The 17,495-nt window shown below is 38.2% G+C and overlaps 1 pseudogene; it reads right to left on the bottom strand.

The window, feature by feature from the left end:
• Positions 1-6,910: 6,910 nt before the first annotated feature.
• On the bottom strand, positions 6,911-8,115 carry LOC140513930 (large ribosomal subunit protein uL3 pseudogene; annotated as a pseudogene).
• Between the last annotated feature and the right edge of the window lie 9,380 nt (positions 8,116-17,495).

The following is a 17,495-nucleotide window of genomic DNA, read 5'->3' as shown; positions in this document are numbered from 1 at the left end:
GGAAAATCTCTGGGTGAGTCAATATGAATGAATAGTTTAGTAACTTTTGTAATTCCAAATAATTTTCCATAGCACCGGCAGTGAATTAGCATGCGTAGATTTCCATAGCCTTTCAAACAATGAATTTTCTCATCTTTTACCGTCTTTGCTACTAGATGACTACGAGATGTTACATAAAAATTGTTTTAATTTTCATTTCTTGATTTTAAATATTTTTTCAGGTTGGATTGATAGTTTATATACATACATATGTATTTTAGAAAATTGTTTATTCATATTTATTAGCTACTTGTCTATTAGGGGATGGCTTACAGATTTCTATTACTTACCTGTCAATGTTTGTATATCAGTAGAATGGCCTTTTGAAAATAAAACTGATTCAATTCTTGGAACAGAAGGTACTGAGGACTGTTCTGTTGTTTTCTTTGAAATGTGTCAAATCAAAGGAAGGGGAACTTTTGAAATATGGTTTTTCTCTGTATGTATATGTATGCGTTTTGTTATGGTTTTAAAGTTAATTGAAGCAAAGGGATAAATGGGATAGTTCTTGCTGGATTTGTAGTCAGAGACCCTGGTTCAAATAGAAATAAGTTCTGCTACTGTGTGACTTCGGGCAAGTCACATAGCGTCTCTGGGCCTCAGTTTCCTCCTTTGTAAAATGAGGAGGTTGAACTAGATGACTTAAAAAGTTCCCTTCAGAGCTAAATCTATAATCCTACAATTCTATCTTGCCAAAACATAATTTGTTTTAAATTTCTAAAGTGAAGCTAAAATCTGAGAATGTGTTTACTATTGTTTATCTCCACCTTATAAGTTAAGTAATTTACAATTTAAACCATCAAGTGAAAAGTGATTTGGCATATAACTTACTAAGCTTCTGGTAGGTGGCTTAGTGAATCAAAAAAGTTATATAGCATATGCTTCAATCAATCCATCAGCAAGCAATTATTAAGCATGTGCCAGGCATTGGACTAGGTACTAGGGATAAAAAGAAAAGAGTATAAGTTCCGTGTGTGTGTGTGTGTGTGTGTGTGTGTGTGTACATACATACACACAATATAGATATGAGATATTTTAAAGGAAAGGTGCTACTGGCAGGTAGCCAGCTAGGTGGATAGAGGATAGAGCACTGTCCCTGGAGTTAGGAAGACCGGAGTTCAAAAGTGTACTTAGACACTACTAGCAGGTTGACCCTGGCCAAGTCACTTAACTTCTTTCTGCCTCAGTTTCCTCAACTACAAAGTTGAAATCAAAAACTGAGCCCAGGTTCAGGTACTCTGTGGGTCTTCATCTGCTCAAAACCATAGTGAGTGAACCCTCACTAATGTATCTAATTGCACTACTTAGCCAGGTAACATAATTGATTTAAAGCAAATAAATTTGATGAAATGGCATAATAAGGAGTGTACTAAATGAACATTTCCTTCATAAACCTGGGATGCTTTTCTAATCAACATGCACACTATTATCAGGGGGTGTGAACATGTTCAGGAAGCACCTATGGCGTGGGAGTAGGGGAATAATCTATGGCTGATATTTACTGATGAGTTGTGTTGATAACGTTGCACTTTCCCACTGAGCCAGCTCCCCCCTGGTCTTACATGGTATCTAGTCTCTGCCTAGCGGTGATCTTCTCCCTGTCTTTGTTGCTAGGCAGTGATCTTCTATTCTTGTCCTTGTTGCTAGGCAGCTCTTTCCTGGTCTTGCTAGGACTTGCTCTGTTGGGCACAAGGTCCCTGAGCTTCTTTTTTGTTAGAAGCATTTGGCCTTAGCTGTAGTCGTCAGTTGAAGTACTAACTTTTTCCATAAGTAGAGGAGCATGCTCTGCCATGTTTCTCTTAGTTTACACGCCAGAGGCTCAAGCTGTAACTCTTTAAGTGAGGCAGATAGGACTTTCACAAGAGAGTCATTCAGACTTGGAAGAAAATCCCGCAGCTGACCCTTAGGAAAACCTGAGTTCATAATCCTAGTAGTGTGACCCTGGGAAAGTTATTTAATCTCTGTCTCAGTTTCTTCAACTGTAAAATGGGGATAATAAAGCTCCTATTTCCCAGGATTGTTGTAAGGATCCAATGAGATAATATTTGTAAAGCATTTAGCACAGTGCCTGGCACATAGTAGGTACTTAATAAATGCTTGTTTCATTTTTTCTTGGAGAATTTTGCCTCCAGGAGCTAAGCACTTAGAACAGCCATCAAACTAAGTAGAGTCTTTATGTATTTAATATATTTTTGAACCCACTTTTCTGCTCCCTGGGAGCATTTCTGACCCAAGCTGTTAGAAGTTCCTCTTAAATTCTCTCAGTTTCCTGATTTTTCAACTTGCACCCTCTTAAAATCATTTTTATGAACTGTCTTTCAACAAATTGCCCAGGGTTGCCTGGGTTTGAGGAGCCTTGGTTTTCCTTAAGTTCTTAAGATTCTATGATTCCCCACACAAAGGAAAGAGAAGGGCCAGAAGAAGAACAACAAACCACGTGGAGTTACAGATGGACATAGCTCTCCACTCAACCCTTTTGTTCCAAATTTTTGACTTTGTTATGCTTGTGTAAACAGCAACGTGTCTCCCAGGCTTTACACTGTCTTGCATTCACTTCAATAGATACACAGAGCAAACAGAGTGATAGATTTCCCATTTACCCACAAACCTACTTTCTCTCCAGAGGGGATGTTCTTCTACATTATATCAATCCTGTATTTTAAAATTATAGTAATATACATCATAGGTTTAGAGCTGGAAGGCATTTCTAAAACTGTCTAATTCAATCCCCTCATACGTGTATATATATATATATATATATATATATATGAGAAACAGAGAGCTAGGGAGTTTGTGACATTTTCAACTCAACACACACTTTTAAAAAGGAGATTTACAGTGATTTCTTGATATCCTTCTTTTTTTCCGCTGCCTGATTCTGGCATTTCTAATGCTGATGAGACATTTCTAATGCTAAGATTATTTCATTTTGTGAGGACAGAATAATTTTCATGGTTCCCAGTGTTTCTTCTACCCCAGATTATTATTTCAGGTTCTAGAGAATAGGAAATATGCTGAGAACTTTTGTACTTTTGTATTAAGTTGCAAGTGGCCTGTTTTCTAAACTCAAAGTTAATTAAAATATATATTAATTTTTTCAGATAGTTGATATTTGAAGTGCATGAGGTGTTTTTGGTTTTGGAAATTCACATTGGAAAATAAAATGACTTTTTGCTTGAATTGGACAGCTAGGTGACTCAGTGGATAGAGTGCTGGGCCAGGAGCCTAATTATATTCATATTTCAAGTTCTCTTCTTCTTTATGACAAGTCCTTGGTAACCCTTCTTGTGGCTCCTTGGTATATGAATGCTTTCTTTTTGGATGCTTGTAGTATTTTTTCTTAAACCAGATTTTGTCTATGATGTTTCTGGGAGCTTTTGTTTTGGAGTTTCTTTTAGGTGGGTCCTGCACTTGGATCAAGTTATGCAACTGAATGGTGGAGTAGGGCTGATCTGCCCTGGTGAATAACGGGCCAGAGTAGTCACTTCCTTTAAATAAGTATATGTAAAATTTATTTGTTTTTCAGTTTTCAACATTCCCTTCTACAAGAATTTGAATTCCAGATTTTCTCCCCATCTCTCCCCACTCCCTACCCCAGGACAGCATGCACTCCATCCACCCCTTCTCCCACTCTGTCCTTCCTTCTATCAACCCCCTACTTCCAACCCCTTCCCCTCTATTTTCCTGTAGGGCAAAATAGATTTCTATACCCCATTGTCTGTACATCTTATTTTTCAGTTGCAAGGAAAAGCAATTTTTAGCATTCATTTTTTAAGCTTAGAGTTCATATTCTCTCCCTTCTTCCCTCCCCATCCACCATCGTTGAGAAAGCAAGCAATTTGATGTAGGTCATACATGCGTAGCCATGTAGAACACTTCCATAGCAGTCATGTTGAGAAAGACCAACCACATTGTCCTCTGTCCTGTCCTGCCCTCCATTTATTCCATTCTCTCTCTTGATCTGTCCCCTTAGTGTCTGCTTCTGATTATCCCTTTCCCCAATTTGCTGTCTCTTCTGTTATCTACCTTCCATCCCCTTCCCCCATGCCTTCCTGGAGGGAAAAATAGATTTCTGTACCCAGTTGAGTGTGTGTTATTCCCTCCTTAAACCAAATGCCATGAGAGAAGACTCATTTATTCCCTTTCATCTCCCCCCCAACTTCTCCTCCATTGTAAAAGCTCTTTCTTGCCTTTTTTATGTGAGATGATTTTCTACATTCTATCTTTACCTTTCTCTTTCTCCTAGTACATTCCACTCAACAGTAAATTTTATTTTTAGGTGTTCTCCATTCATATTCAGCTCATCTTGTGCCTTTTTTCTATGTATGTATGTGTATACATATATACACACATACATACACATATATAATGTGCACATACATACACATACACACCTATGTATATATATTCCCTCTAACTACCCTAATACTGAAAAAAGTCTCATGAGTTACAAATATCATCTTTCCATGTAGAAATGTAAACAGTTCAACTTTAATGAGTTTCTTAAGGCTTTTCTTTCCTGTTTACATTTTCATGTTTCTCTTGATTCTTGTATTTGAAAGTCGAATTTAGCTCTATTATTTTCAACAAGAATGCTTGAGAGTTCTCTATTTCATTGAAATTCCATTTTTCCCCCTGAAGTATTATACTCAGTTTTGCTGGGTAGGTGATTTTTGGTTTATATCCTGCATCCTTTGACCTCTGAAATATCATATTCCAAGTCCTTCAAATCCTTAGTGTAGAAGCTGCTAAATCCTATCTTATCCTGATTGTATTTCCACAATATTTGAATTGCTTCTGACTGCTTGTAATATTTTCTCCTTGACCTGGGAACTCTGGAATTTGGCTACAATTTTCCTTTTGGAGTTCTTTTCAGGAGATGGTTGGTGAATTCTTTCCATTTCTATTTTACTCTCTGGTTCTAGAATGTCAGGGCAGTTTTCCTTTATAATTTCTTAGAAGATGATGTCTAGTCTCTTTTTTTAAATCATAGTGTTCAGGTAGACCAATAATTTTAAAGTTATCCCTCCTGGATCTATTTTCCAGGTCAGTTGTTTATCCAATGAGATATTTCACATTGTCTTCTATTTTTTCATTCTTTTGATTTTGTTTTATAATCCCTTGATTTCTCATAAAGTCATTAGCTTCTATCCACTCCATTCTAATTTTTAAAGAACTGTTTTCTTCAGTGAGCTTTTGGACCTCCTTTTTCATTTGGTCAATTCTGCTTTTTAAGGCATTCTTATCCTTGTTGATATTTTGGACATCTTTTGTCATTCGGGTTAGTCTATTTTTAAAGATGTTATTTCCTTTAGCATTTTTTGAGTCTCCTTTAGCAAGCTATTGACTCGTTTTTCATGATTTTCTTGCATTGCTCTCATTTTTCTTCCCAATTTTTCCTCCACTTTCTTATTTGATTTTCAAAATTCTTTTTGAGCTCTTCTATGGCCTGAGACCATTTCATATTTTTTTTTGGAGTCTTTGGATGGAGGGACCTTGACCTTGCTGTCTTTCTCCCGTTGTATGCTTTGGTCTTCCTTTGGTTGCATGCTATGATTTTACTCATCCAAAAGGAAAATACCTTTTCACCAAGAAAATAACCTTCTGTAGTCTTATTTCCCACCCTCCCCTTTTTTTGGCATTTTCCCAGAGAGTTACTTGACTTTTGAGCCCTTTATCAAATGGAGGGTTCACTACCCTAGGCTTCAGAGGTTTTATGCAACTGTTCTCTGAGATATCTCTAAGGATCTGTAAGTTCTCAGTTCCTCCAAAGTGGCATAATCAAGGGAGATGTGTTTACTCCTCTCCTGGCCTGTGCTCTTGTCTGTGAGCAACCACAAGCACTCTTTTCTTCCCTGGAACTGCAAATAGGACTCCCTTTCCACAGCCGCCACTAGTTCTGCCATGCCAGAACTCCTCCTCACCCCAGGACTGCCACTCAGGACTGAGACCCTGATCAGTTGCTCTATTTCCCCACCATCTGTCTGTAGACTAAGAGCTCCAGAAGCAGTAGCTACTGTGGCAGTGGCTGCCATCTGGCTGGGGCCAGATCATGTTCCCTTTTCACCCAGGTGAGAGAGCTTTCTTACTGACCTTTGAAACTGTCTTTGGTGTTTGTGGGTTGAGAAATCTGAACACCTCAGTAGCTGCCCATGATTCAGTGTCCTTAAGCCTGCTCTAGTCATGTCTGTGCTGGCAAGGCCTGTGCTGGGCTGTGCTTCTCTCTGAGCCTGGTGGAATAGACCTTTAACTGCTGACTTTCGAGGTTGTCTTGGACTGGAAATCTGCTTCACTCTGTCATTTTGTGGTTTCTGCTGTTCTACAATTTTAGAGTAGTTTTTTACAGATATTTTAAGGGCTTTGTGGGGAGAGCTCGAGCAGGTCTATGCTCCTACTCTGCATCTTGGTTCTACTCTGCATTGCTTTCCTTAAGTTGCTCTAATACATGCTTTTGCTTAGAGGCTTCCTCTTGTCATAGGGCTTTGGGACTTCTACCTGCTGTAGGTTCTGCTTGAGGCCTTTCTCCCTGTTGCTTGGCTGGGGAGGTGAGAAAGGCTTTGGCACCAGCTCAGGTTGAGTTTTATTCAGAACATTTTTTCCCACAACTTGTTTAGGGCCATTGGTGTCATGCTGGATCTTTCCTTGAATGCCATAAGGCTGTGTTCTCTGCCAGACTAGGGATGAGTTTAGGAGCTGTTAGCACTGGACTATTACAATATCTTGCTAATTAGTTTCCCAAGTTTTTCCCCTCTCCAATCAACTCAATACACAACTGCCAAGGTGATTTTCCTAATGGGGAGGTAGTAACATTTTTTTTTTAATTGTGAAAAATTTATCGAGAATCCACCAGCTCCAAACTGGTCTGGAAACATCAAGCAGCTTCTTCTTTTGTGACTCAGTCCTTTTTGAGTGATCCCATGAAAGCTTTCTTCTCCTCCACAGTCTGAAACCAAACGTGGCCAAATTTGGATGTGGTGTCGATAAACTTCAGGTCAATCTTCTCCAGGGAGTGACGTTTGGTCTGTACCAGCAGAGACTTCTGCAGGGTGAGGACATGCTTCTTGGTCCCAACGACACAGTCTTTCAGCATGATAAAGTCATTGGTCACTTCACCGTAGTGGACAAAGGCTCCCAGAGGATTGATGATCTTTTCGGATAGATTATAATCTGTGGATGCATTGTTTTTGATCAGTTTGCCGTCCTTGATCTGGTAGCCCTGGCCAATGTTGTAGATCTTTTTGTTGATCTCAGTGCGATGGTGGTAGCCCTTCTGACCAGCTTGAGCCACAGAGAAGGCTAGCTGGGCGGAATGCCAAGCTCCAATACATGCCAACTTATACAGTCCTTGGTAGGTTTTTCAGGGCAGTTTCTTGGTGTGCCAGCAGCTAGTGACATCTTTGTAACCCTTGCCCTTCCTTACCCCAATGACATCAGTCATCTCGTCTTGCCCAAACACGGTGGACACAGGCACCTGCTGCTCCAGCTTCTCACGGGCCCAGTCCAGTTTCTCAGTCATGCTACTGCCATTCACCTGGATCTCCATCAGGTGAGACTTCTTCTGCCTCAGAGGGAGCAGGCACATCTGGGTGTGGGCAATGACGCGGATCACCTGGCAGTACTTCTTCATGCTGCTCAAGTCTTTCTCCAGCTGCTTTTTGCCATCCTCATCTTGCCACTTTCTGTAGTACTTGGTGAAAGCCTTCTTCTTATGCCAATTATTATGGAATCACCTCTTACGCTCATCACTGATGTGCTCGGCAAAGATGGTTTTAAAGCTCCATAGGCCTCGTGGGGTTTGCACATAGCCATGATGCCCACAATGACCATGGAGGTCATCTCCATGATTGTCACAGCCTCGACCATTTCCTTCTTGTTGACCTTTGAGCTGGACCTGTCCACCTCTCCAACAATATGGGTCATGCCTGCCTTGTAACCCAGAAAGGCAGTCAGATGGATGGGCTTGGAGGGGTCATCTTTGGGGAAGCTCTTCACCTTCCCCCAGTGCCTGCCGCTTCTCTTTCAAGGCAGGAAGCCCAGACACCTCTGCCTGGGAGCAGAGAACTTCCAGTGGGACATGCTGCTGCCAATGTACCTGTGGCTGCCACTAAGGGAAGTTTGGAGAGACCAGGTAGTAACATTTTATCTCTCTTCTCAATAAACTTCTCTGTGGCTTTCTACCACTTCTAGGATAAAATTTAAGCTCTTCTGTTTGGCATCTAAATCCCTTCACAACCTGGCCCTAGCTTATCTTTTCAGTTTTATTCTATATCACTCCTCATTTCTCTGGCCTTCTTTTTGTTCCTTACATCTGATACTCCACTTCCCATGTCTGCGTCTAGAATGTATTTCCTCCTCACTTGCTTGTGTTAAGATCTTGTTTCCTTTAATATTTATTTCAAGTATCATCTTTGTGAATTTTTCCCTTATCCCCTCAGTTCCCAGTTACCTTTTATTTCTTTATTTTTTTTTCACATAGTTATTTATGTACCCACACGCTCCCCTGAAAGGCAAGGACTTATTGCTTTCCTCCCATTCTCAGTGCCTATCATAATGCCTGGCACATAGATGGTGCTTAAGAAATACTGATTCATTAAAAGTCTCACCAGAGATGAAGAATTTCATGGAATATATCCTATGTAGAATTTAAGTGGAAGAATGAAAGTCTAATTAGTAAAGATTTGGAGATTTTTATATATTTTGAAGACATAAACTGATAAAAAATGAGATGAATAGAACTAGAAAAATGTAAACAATAACAAATTTGTAAAGACTTGTAACAACTTAGAAAACTTTAAGAACTATGATGAATTCAGTGACTATCCATGATTCCAGTGGACCGCTGGTGAAACACTAATTGCCTCCTGGCAAAAAGGTAATACCTTAGGGGGCAAAATAAGACGTACATTTTTATTTTGATGTATAGCCAGTGAGGAAATTTATTTTGCTTGACTATGCATTTGTGTTATAAGGAATTTGTTTTTCTTTTCTTCCCCACCTCCACCTCCCAGTGGGATAGGAGGGAGAGAAAATAGATTTCTGATTTAAAAAACAACAACAGCTCTATAGAAATGAAGGTTGCTGCAAGTGTGGAATGCTGCATACACTTTCAAATGAAATCACTGCATTATCATTTTTACTCAATTGTTTTGCTTTTCAACAAGAGACCTGTCATGGAGTGTGTGTGTGGGGGTTATCTGTAAATGTTTATAGTGAAAAACCAAAACATACCATTAAAACTTTTAAAAAAGAATGATATCCTGTAGCTAAGTCCACCAGATACTCCAGTTTGTGATGATTTTTCATTAATTGTGTTAAACTTTTTGACAATATAGAGTTTTCTAAAATGATACCATAAATCTCTCAGAAATTTTAAGACCAATAATTCAAACAAGAAAAATCAAGTGAATGAAGATTATTTTCCATGGTATGATATGCACCTTGCTGGACATCACAGTTAGCTGATTCATCATACATATACCTTGGATGTATGCAATATATAGACAGATAAGAGAACAAGAGCAGGATTGATTATATTTGAGAAGTTCTGTGGTCCTTTTATTGATTGTAAGCTTCTCTTTGAAAGGAAAAATCTATTCTTCTGATTTATTTATTTTTCTATTTTACATTTACAATATAAATCATAAAATATCCTAGTATCTGAAAAATAAAATGGGAGATCATTCAAATAGGGTGGATATAAATAGATTGCAGCATATTACTATTAATTACTCATGCACAATAAGAAATTAATATAGATCATTCAGAATATGTCTGTTTATGAATTGTGATGAACTAGTCATTTTGCAAGAGCAAAGGATAATAGATAGATAGCCTAATGTTACTCTGGTACTCAGTATAGGTTGAAAGACATGTATGAAAGCTTTCAACATGTACATTAGACCTCCTATGGAGGATTTATGGGAGGTCATGGACAAGAATCACCCAAGATAAGAAGGCATGGATGGGCTGTGATTTGTACCCCTGGAAGAAGTGACCACTGAATAAAGGTTTCCTAAATGGGTAACTTTTGTGATGAGTCAGCAACTATACCATGAAAATAAAAAACAAGCTGTGCACTATGCTAAATTTTATAAATCAGTAATTGCCTTTGTTCTGCTCTTTGTTAAGCAAATCGCTGTACTTCTATTAAAAGTAAGTCTGTCGGTCAAATTTATTAGCATGACATTTTTGGGTACAGTTGGCCGACTCTTTGTTTTGAGGAAAGATGAAGAGACACAAGTAATTGATTGACTATTTGGCCACTTTCTATTAAGGGACATGTTCCTTTAGGCCTGTGAGGTCTTTGGTTTGGGTCTGCTGCTGATTCTAATGTTATAATTGTTAACCACTTATATGTAGGTCTTTGAAGAAAGCATTAGTCAGAGTACGGAACTTATAACTCTTCCCCACATATAGAAATGCTTCTTGCTTCCTATTGTGGTCTTAGTATTTTTTAAATAAAATGCTCCTCACTCATAAAATCTGTGTCTTGTGGGACCCAGGGAGTCAGAGGTCATAGAAAATTAACTTTATAATAGTTCTTTGCTTTCATAATCCATGACCCTTTTGCTATAAAGTGATATTTTTATCTACTCAAAGACTAGGCTGGCAGGGGATATTCTTCAGATGGGTGCCGTATCTATGGGCTCATCACTTCTATGAATGATGGCAGACAGAGGCAGAGCCAAGACTGTGAAACAGATAAGCACTCCGCTGAACTCTCCCAAATTCCCTTCCAAATAATCCCAAAATAATGCCTCAAATAGAATTCTGGAGTTTCATCCACCAGCAAAAGGTGAATGAAACAACTTTCCAGTCCAAGATTACTTAGGACACTGGCAGGAAAGGTGTGCTTTGCCTCAGTGGTGGCAGGTCCTGGGAGCACAGTGCAAGCAGGGCAGGCCATGCCTTGGAGGTGGCTGTATTGGGGGTGGTAACATAGGTTACCATAGAAACATAGGTTAAAAATTAATTGGAAACTGAACAATTGAATTCTAAAGGATGAGTGGGTCAAATATTAGAAACAATAAAAAATATTATCAAAGGCAAAGACAAATGAGATGCCAAAACATCAAAATTTATGGTATATATACAAATCAATACTTAGGGGAAAATTGACATCTCTAAATTCTTATATCAATGAAACAGAGAAAAAAATATCAATTCAAGCAACTAAAAACTAGAATTATTTGCCCAATTATATGCCAATAAATCTGACAATCCAATTTAAATAAATGAATGTTTGTCAAAATTTAAACTGCCCAGATTAACAGAAGAGGAAGTAGAATACTTAAGTAATCCTCTTAGAAAAATAAATTTAATAAACCATAAATGAGGCAAAGAAGGAGGTAGAGAGTATTATGGGATGTAAAATGGATAGTTTTGATTACATCAAATAAAAAAGGTTTTGCCCAAACAAAACCAGTGCAGTCAAGATTAGAAGGGAAATGGGAAACTGGGAAAAAATTTTTGTAGCAAGATTTTCTGATTACAACCCTCATTTTTCAAATATATAAAGAACTGAGTCAAATTTATAACAATATGAGTCATTCTCCAATTGATAGTCAAAGAATTTGAAATAGGAAATTTTGTTAAAAAGAAATCAAAGAGAGTAGTAGTAATATGAAAAATGATCAAATCACTATTGATTAGAGAAATGCAAATAAAACAACTTTGAGGTACACCTCACACCTATTAGATTGACTAATGTGATAGAAAAGGAAAATGACAAATGTTGAAAGTGTTGTGGAAAAATATGGATACTAATGCACTGTTAGTGCAGTTGTAAACTGACTCAGCCATTATGTAGAGCAATTTGGAAGTATTTCCAACTATGACTTTGACCCAGCAATACCACTACTAGGTCTGTATCCCAAAGAGATGAAAAAAAGGAAAAAGACCCATATGTACAAAAATATTTATAGCAGCTCTTTTTGTGGTAGCAAAGACCTGAAAATCAAGGGGTTGCCCATCAATTAGGGAATGGATGAACAAGTTGTGGTATATGATTGTGATGAAATACTATTGTGCTATAAGAAATGATGAGCAGGATAGTTTCGGAAAATCCTAGGAAAGCTTACATAAATTGATGTAAGGCAAAATGAGCAAAACCAGGAGACAGTTGTACACAGTGACAGCAATATTGTACTATGATCAATTGTGAATGATTTAGCTATTCTCAGCAATACAATGATCCAAGACAATTCCAAAGAGCTGATGGAATTTGAATGAAGATTGAAGCATACTTCTTTTCTCTTCTTTTTCTCTTCTTTCCTTCCTTCCTTCCTTCCTTCCTTCCTTCCTTCCTTCCTTCCTTCCTTCCTTCCTTCCTTCCTTTCTTTCCCTCTCTCTTTTTCTTCTTCCTTCCTTCCTTCTTTCCTTCCTTCCTTCCTTCCTTCCTTCCTTCCTTCCTTCCTTCCTTCCTTCCTTCCTTCCTTCCTTCCTTCCTTCTTTCCTTCCTTCTTTCTTCCTTCCTCAGAGAAACAGAGGGAAACTCAAAAAAAATATTATTATTATTCCTTGGCTCTAACTTGTGACATTGACTATGGCCTTTATTATTTTTTTCAACAGAACTGAAAGCTTGAAATTGATAATCATTTAATACAAATTTTGGACTTTAATAAGGGCCTAAGCCTGAACTAATCAATTGGATGGCTTTGCATTGCTCTAAAAATGCCCTTTTCTGTGTCAGCAATTTCAAAGACCTGTTTATGACAGGATACCTGCAACCAGAGTGGTGGAATTTTTTCTTATCTTGTATCATAGAGACATATGCTATATAGAGGAAATGTAAATATCCTGGAATCATAAATTCCAACTGACACTATTTTATTAATTGTTTTGTCTCACTGTATTTACAACTTATTCAACAAAGAAAATTCCTTTCTCATGATATAGTTAAACATATATACAGACTATAAATCTGAGGGACACAGACATTCTGGGATTGTGCTAAAACAGATTTAAGCCTGGTCATTCTTGTATCAGACAGTCAGAAGTTTTTCTGGCTCCATGATCTTGTAACCGCTAGCTTTAAGGGAATAAACAATATACGTTTAGCCTGTTTGCCCGTTTTTTAACCAAACTTCCAGACTGACAGTCATATGGAGCAATTTTCACAGTGCTGGATTTAATGCTTCATATATTGGAGTTATCTTGTATCTATGAGAGAGGTCAGAAGACAAGTCTATTAGTGAATGAATAAATCTATTAGCTCAAACTTCTTCATGAGGTCACAAACTTGCTGAAGTATGTACACTTTATATGTGACAACTGGTTTCTAATAAATGCTTTTCTTTCACAACTATTTTTGAGGGCTTCACTGTCAGAGTCTGTGCGTCATGCCAAACCTGGGTGGGAGGTAGAGGAAAGAGGAAGAAGACAGAGAGGCAGTGAGAGACAGAGAGACAGACCTAGAAGAAGAGGAGAAGGAGGAGGAAAAAGAGGAGGAGGAATTGATTTGGTTTTCACTGTCCCTTGAAATTTTAATTATCCCGTCAGCTAGATGGCACATTGATTAGAGCACTAGAATTAAGATTCAGGAAGACTTGAATTGGAATCCGATCTCAGATACACTAGTTGTGTGACCATAGACAAGTTATTTAACTGCACCTTAGTTTATCTTACCTATAAAATGAAGATAATAATAATATCTTCCTCACAGAGTTGTTGTAGGGATCAAAAGAGAGAATATGTATAAAACACTTCATAAGCCCTAAAGCACTGTATACGTTATTAGCTATACTAATAGCTATCAGTTATTATTCCTGTCAGAGACTTTCAGCAATAGGTACTTCACTCATAAATACTGGTTCTAATTAATAATCTTAAATGTCCTGCATTGGATTTTTTAAAAAAAATTTATTTCATTGCTCTGTGTACCTTTTAAAAGTAACACTTGATTTGTGGTCTAATTTGCACTGAGGATTATATGGATAGTGGAACAATAAAAATAGGCATGACATTTGAGGCCTAAATGGTAGCAATGACTTCTTACTTGCCTAATCCAATGATTGATAAATTTTGTCTTCTACAACAAGCCTTTTCCAATCCCTGTTAATGCCTTCCCTTGGTTGGTTATTTCCAATTTATCCTGTATATAGCTTGTTAATACACACACGAGCATTTGTTATCATGTAGCCATTAGATTGTGAATACTTGGAACTGCCTTTTACTTTTCTTCCTTTGCCACATAGTAGGTGCTTAATAAATGTCTATTTATTAATTAAATTTCTCTTATTCTAATGCTACAGACCAGTCCCAGCAACTCTGAGAGATTATACATCATGCATTTTCACACAGTTCACAATGCATATCAAAGGTGGGATTTAAACTCAGATCTCTTCTGAATCTAAATCTACGATGCACTGCCGCATTCCACCATGACCATCTAGAGTATAAGGAGGACTTTCTCAGCTCTTACCCTATAGCTGGGCTATCCTATAGGCTAAGCAGTTTGTGCACATTAGGGAGGTGAAAGTCTCATTGTTTCAGTGCCCAAGCGAGTCTTGGGTTGCCAATTTGGCACCTTCTGGAAGTGTTATTCATATCAATTCTTTGAATAGAATTGAATGAGACCTCACTCATGAATATACTTGGAGACTGGTGTGAGAGGTGCTGTCAGATGAGGCAGTGCTGTGAAAACACGTGGGGATGCCTTGCCAGTCATGGCACCCAGGATTCTTGGACCTTTTCCATGCAACTTCTTGATTGCAATTTGCCCTCCTGTGGTTGAGCTGTTGAGGAAGTGACTGCTATAGATTGTGAGTTGGAATAATGTTTGAAAGGGAAAACTTTAATAACCACCTCAGGGAATCAAAGATAGCTAGTTCAATTATAATGGTGTCAAAGGCTGTACATTATGCAGATAAAAATCCCTAAGTTTTTAAACTTACCTGTAGGAAAACTGGTGTCACAGAAGTTATGCGCGTTGCACCTCAGGCTTCTGGAACAATTGGAAAAAAAGGAAGAATTTGCATGATCAGAGGGACTGTGGAGCTAGAAGGTAAGTATCTGATGTTAGAATGGCAATTATTTAAATCAGAGAAGATAAATGTTTCTTGCCCCTCAAACCAAATACTCAATTAAGGAATAATGATTTTTTTTCAGATAACCGGGGCTTAGTAGAGCTGCTACATTGATTGGTTTAGTGACACTGGGCTCTTTTCCTCCATTATTTTGCCTCCTCTGACTTTAAAATCAGATAATTATTGTCGTTCACTTCGGTGGGTGGTGAGGGGGAAGCAGGTAATCAGTTTTCTTGGTTCTTCTGAAAGAAGCTTGCAAAATGTTGTTCTTCCCAGGATCTCAAACTTGGCTACATCTTTGCCTTTGGTATTGGTGCATGTAAAATAGGCAGATGAATAGGGTTATTTTTTGTTATCCAAAGAAGGAAATTCAAGCTAAGCAAATTGCCTCCAGTCCTGAAAGTTTAAAGGGGTTTTATGCTTTAGATGGGAAGGGATAAATTCTGTTGCCAAATTTGTGTGAGAGTTGAAAGTATTTGGGAGAGGAGTTAGAAGAATTTGATCTCTAGTTATAGACCTGTTAGACTTGTGCTGCCCAGATAGTATTTGCAGCTCAGGATGCCTGCCAAATATTTGCAGTAGAAAGTACTTCTCTGGTTTGTGACGTAAATTCTCGTCTCTCCCATGTCCTCTCTGACTTCAGGCAAGTTATTTAACCTTTCTGAAAGGAGACTCTTCTTATAAAGAAGAAGAATCTGGGAGTTTCAGGGAACTCCCAGATGAGGAGACCTCCTTTGCTAATGTCTGTTTCCCCTTTCTCTGTAACTTACATTCTTAGAGAATCACCTGGAGCAGAGAGAGCTTGAGTGAGTAGCCCCGAGTCACACGGTCATTGTGTATTAGAGGTAGGGCTTGAACCAGGTCTTCCTGGTCCCAAGGCCAGCTCTCTGGCCATTATACCACACTGTCTTTCAATTATTCAGAGCAATAATAATTTCAAATTACAATTTGCTGGGCTCCTACTCCTCTCAAAGTTTATGTATTTCTGCTCACTAGAAATCCGTCTTCTTGTTATTGATACTATATAATGCAGCTCCCACACTGTATACAGTAATTCTCTTTTAAGGGAATAATGCAAGGAACACCTTAAATACCTTTAAGTGTCGTAGAAGAAGAAGATGATAACAATGCCCACTATGTGCCCAGCACTACGCTAAGTTCTTTACAAATTTTATTTCATCTAATCCTCACAACAAACCTATTATTATCCCCATTTTATAGAAGAGGAAACTGAGGCAAACACAGGTAAGCAACTTGCTCAGGGTCACACAGAAAGTTATTGTATTAACTCCTCTTTCTAACTCCAGGCTCAAGCAAGTCATCTACTGCCTTATCTAGCTGCCCAGGACAATAATAATGATAACTAATATCCATATAGTGCTTACTAAATTCCAGACACTAGTAAGTGCCTCACAATTACTATCACATTGGATCCTCAAAATAACTCCGGGAGGTAGGTGCCACTATAATTCCCATTCTATAGATGAGGAAACTGAGGCAAACAGAAGTTGATTGATTCACCCACAACCACATTGCTAATAAGTGTCTTAGACCATATTTTAACTCAGGTCTTTCTGGCTCTAGACCCAGTGGTTTATCCAATGCATCAGCAAGCTGCCCTAGAGGATAACGTATATTTAGAAAAGAGAGTGAAGTAGTTTTAGGTTTTGAACATTTGAATGGCAATCTAGGCAAAGAGCTCTAACAGACTTTATACACTTTTGAATTCAAGTTTTCTCCCTTTTGTTTCCCTTTGCATTGCTAGGAGAAACTTGGAGAATGTGAGTAGAAAGTCATTGTAGCATTTGACTACAAATATCCCTAGATTCATTAATCACATGTAAATTCCTTGAATTCTTTCTGTGTTTTATAAACAGGTCAATATGTGTACATGTGTGTACGTTGGTGTAGTGTAGGGGTTAGGTCTGGGTTCAAGTGCTGCCTTTGTCACTTGCTTAGCTGGGATAATTTATAGGAATTTTTTTCTCTGAATGCATGCAGTAATTGGATTTACTATCCCTTGAAGAAGTCTATCCTTGTCATATTTTAAATTTCAGCACATACAAAGGCCAGGTCTGAGATATTCTATATAACTGATCTGTATGACTCCCCCCTTTGTCTACTGGATCACTCCTCTAAATTGGGCTATGCCATTCAAGACATGGGAGGAATAGGCAATGAGTGCTCCCTCTGTGCCAAGGGAAGGATATGTGATTTAATAATAGCTAACACTTACATAATGCTTTCAAGTTTGCAAAGCACTTTACATGTGTTATTGTGTTTGTGGATGTGAGGTAGCCATCGTGTTGGGATTGTGAGACAGTTCATTTGTTTATTTTGCCCCATGATATAATCCTCTTTTGTCCCCCTCATTGAATACAGTATCCCATAAAGAGCTGTTGCTTTGGAGCCAAAAGACCTGAGTTTTAA

Source organism: Notamacropus eugenii, chromosome 7 (genome assembly GCF_028372415.1).
Source record: "Notamacropus eugenii isolate mMacEug1 chromosome 7, mMacEug1.pri_v2, whole genome shotgun sequence".
NCBI classification, from domain to species: domain Eukaryota; kingdom Metazoa; phylum Chordata; class Mammalia; order Diprotodontia; family Macropodidae; genus Notamacropus; species Notamacropus eugenii.
Note: the sequence above shows the minus strand (reverse complement) of the source record. Positions and strands in the feature narration are given on the sequence as shown.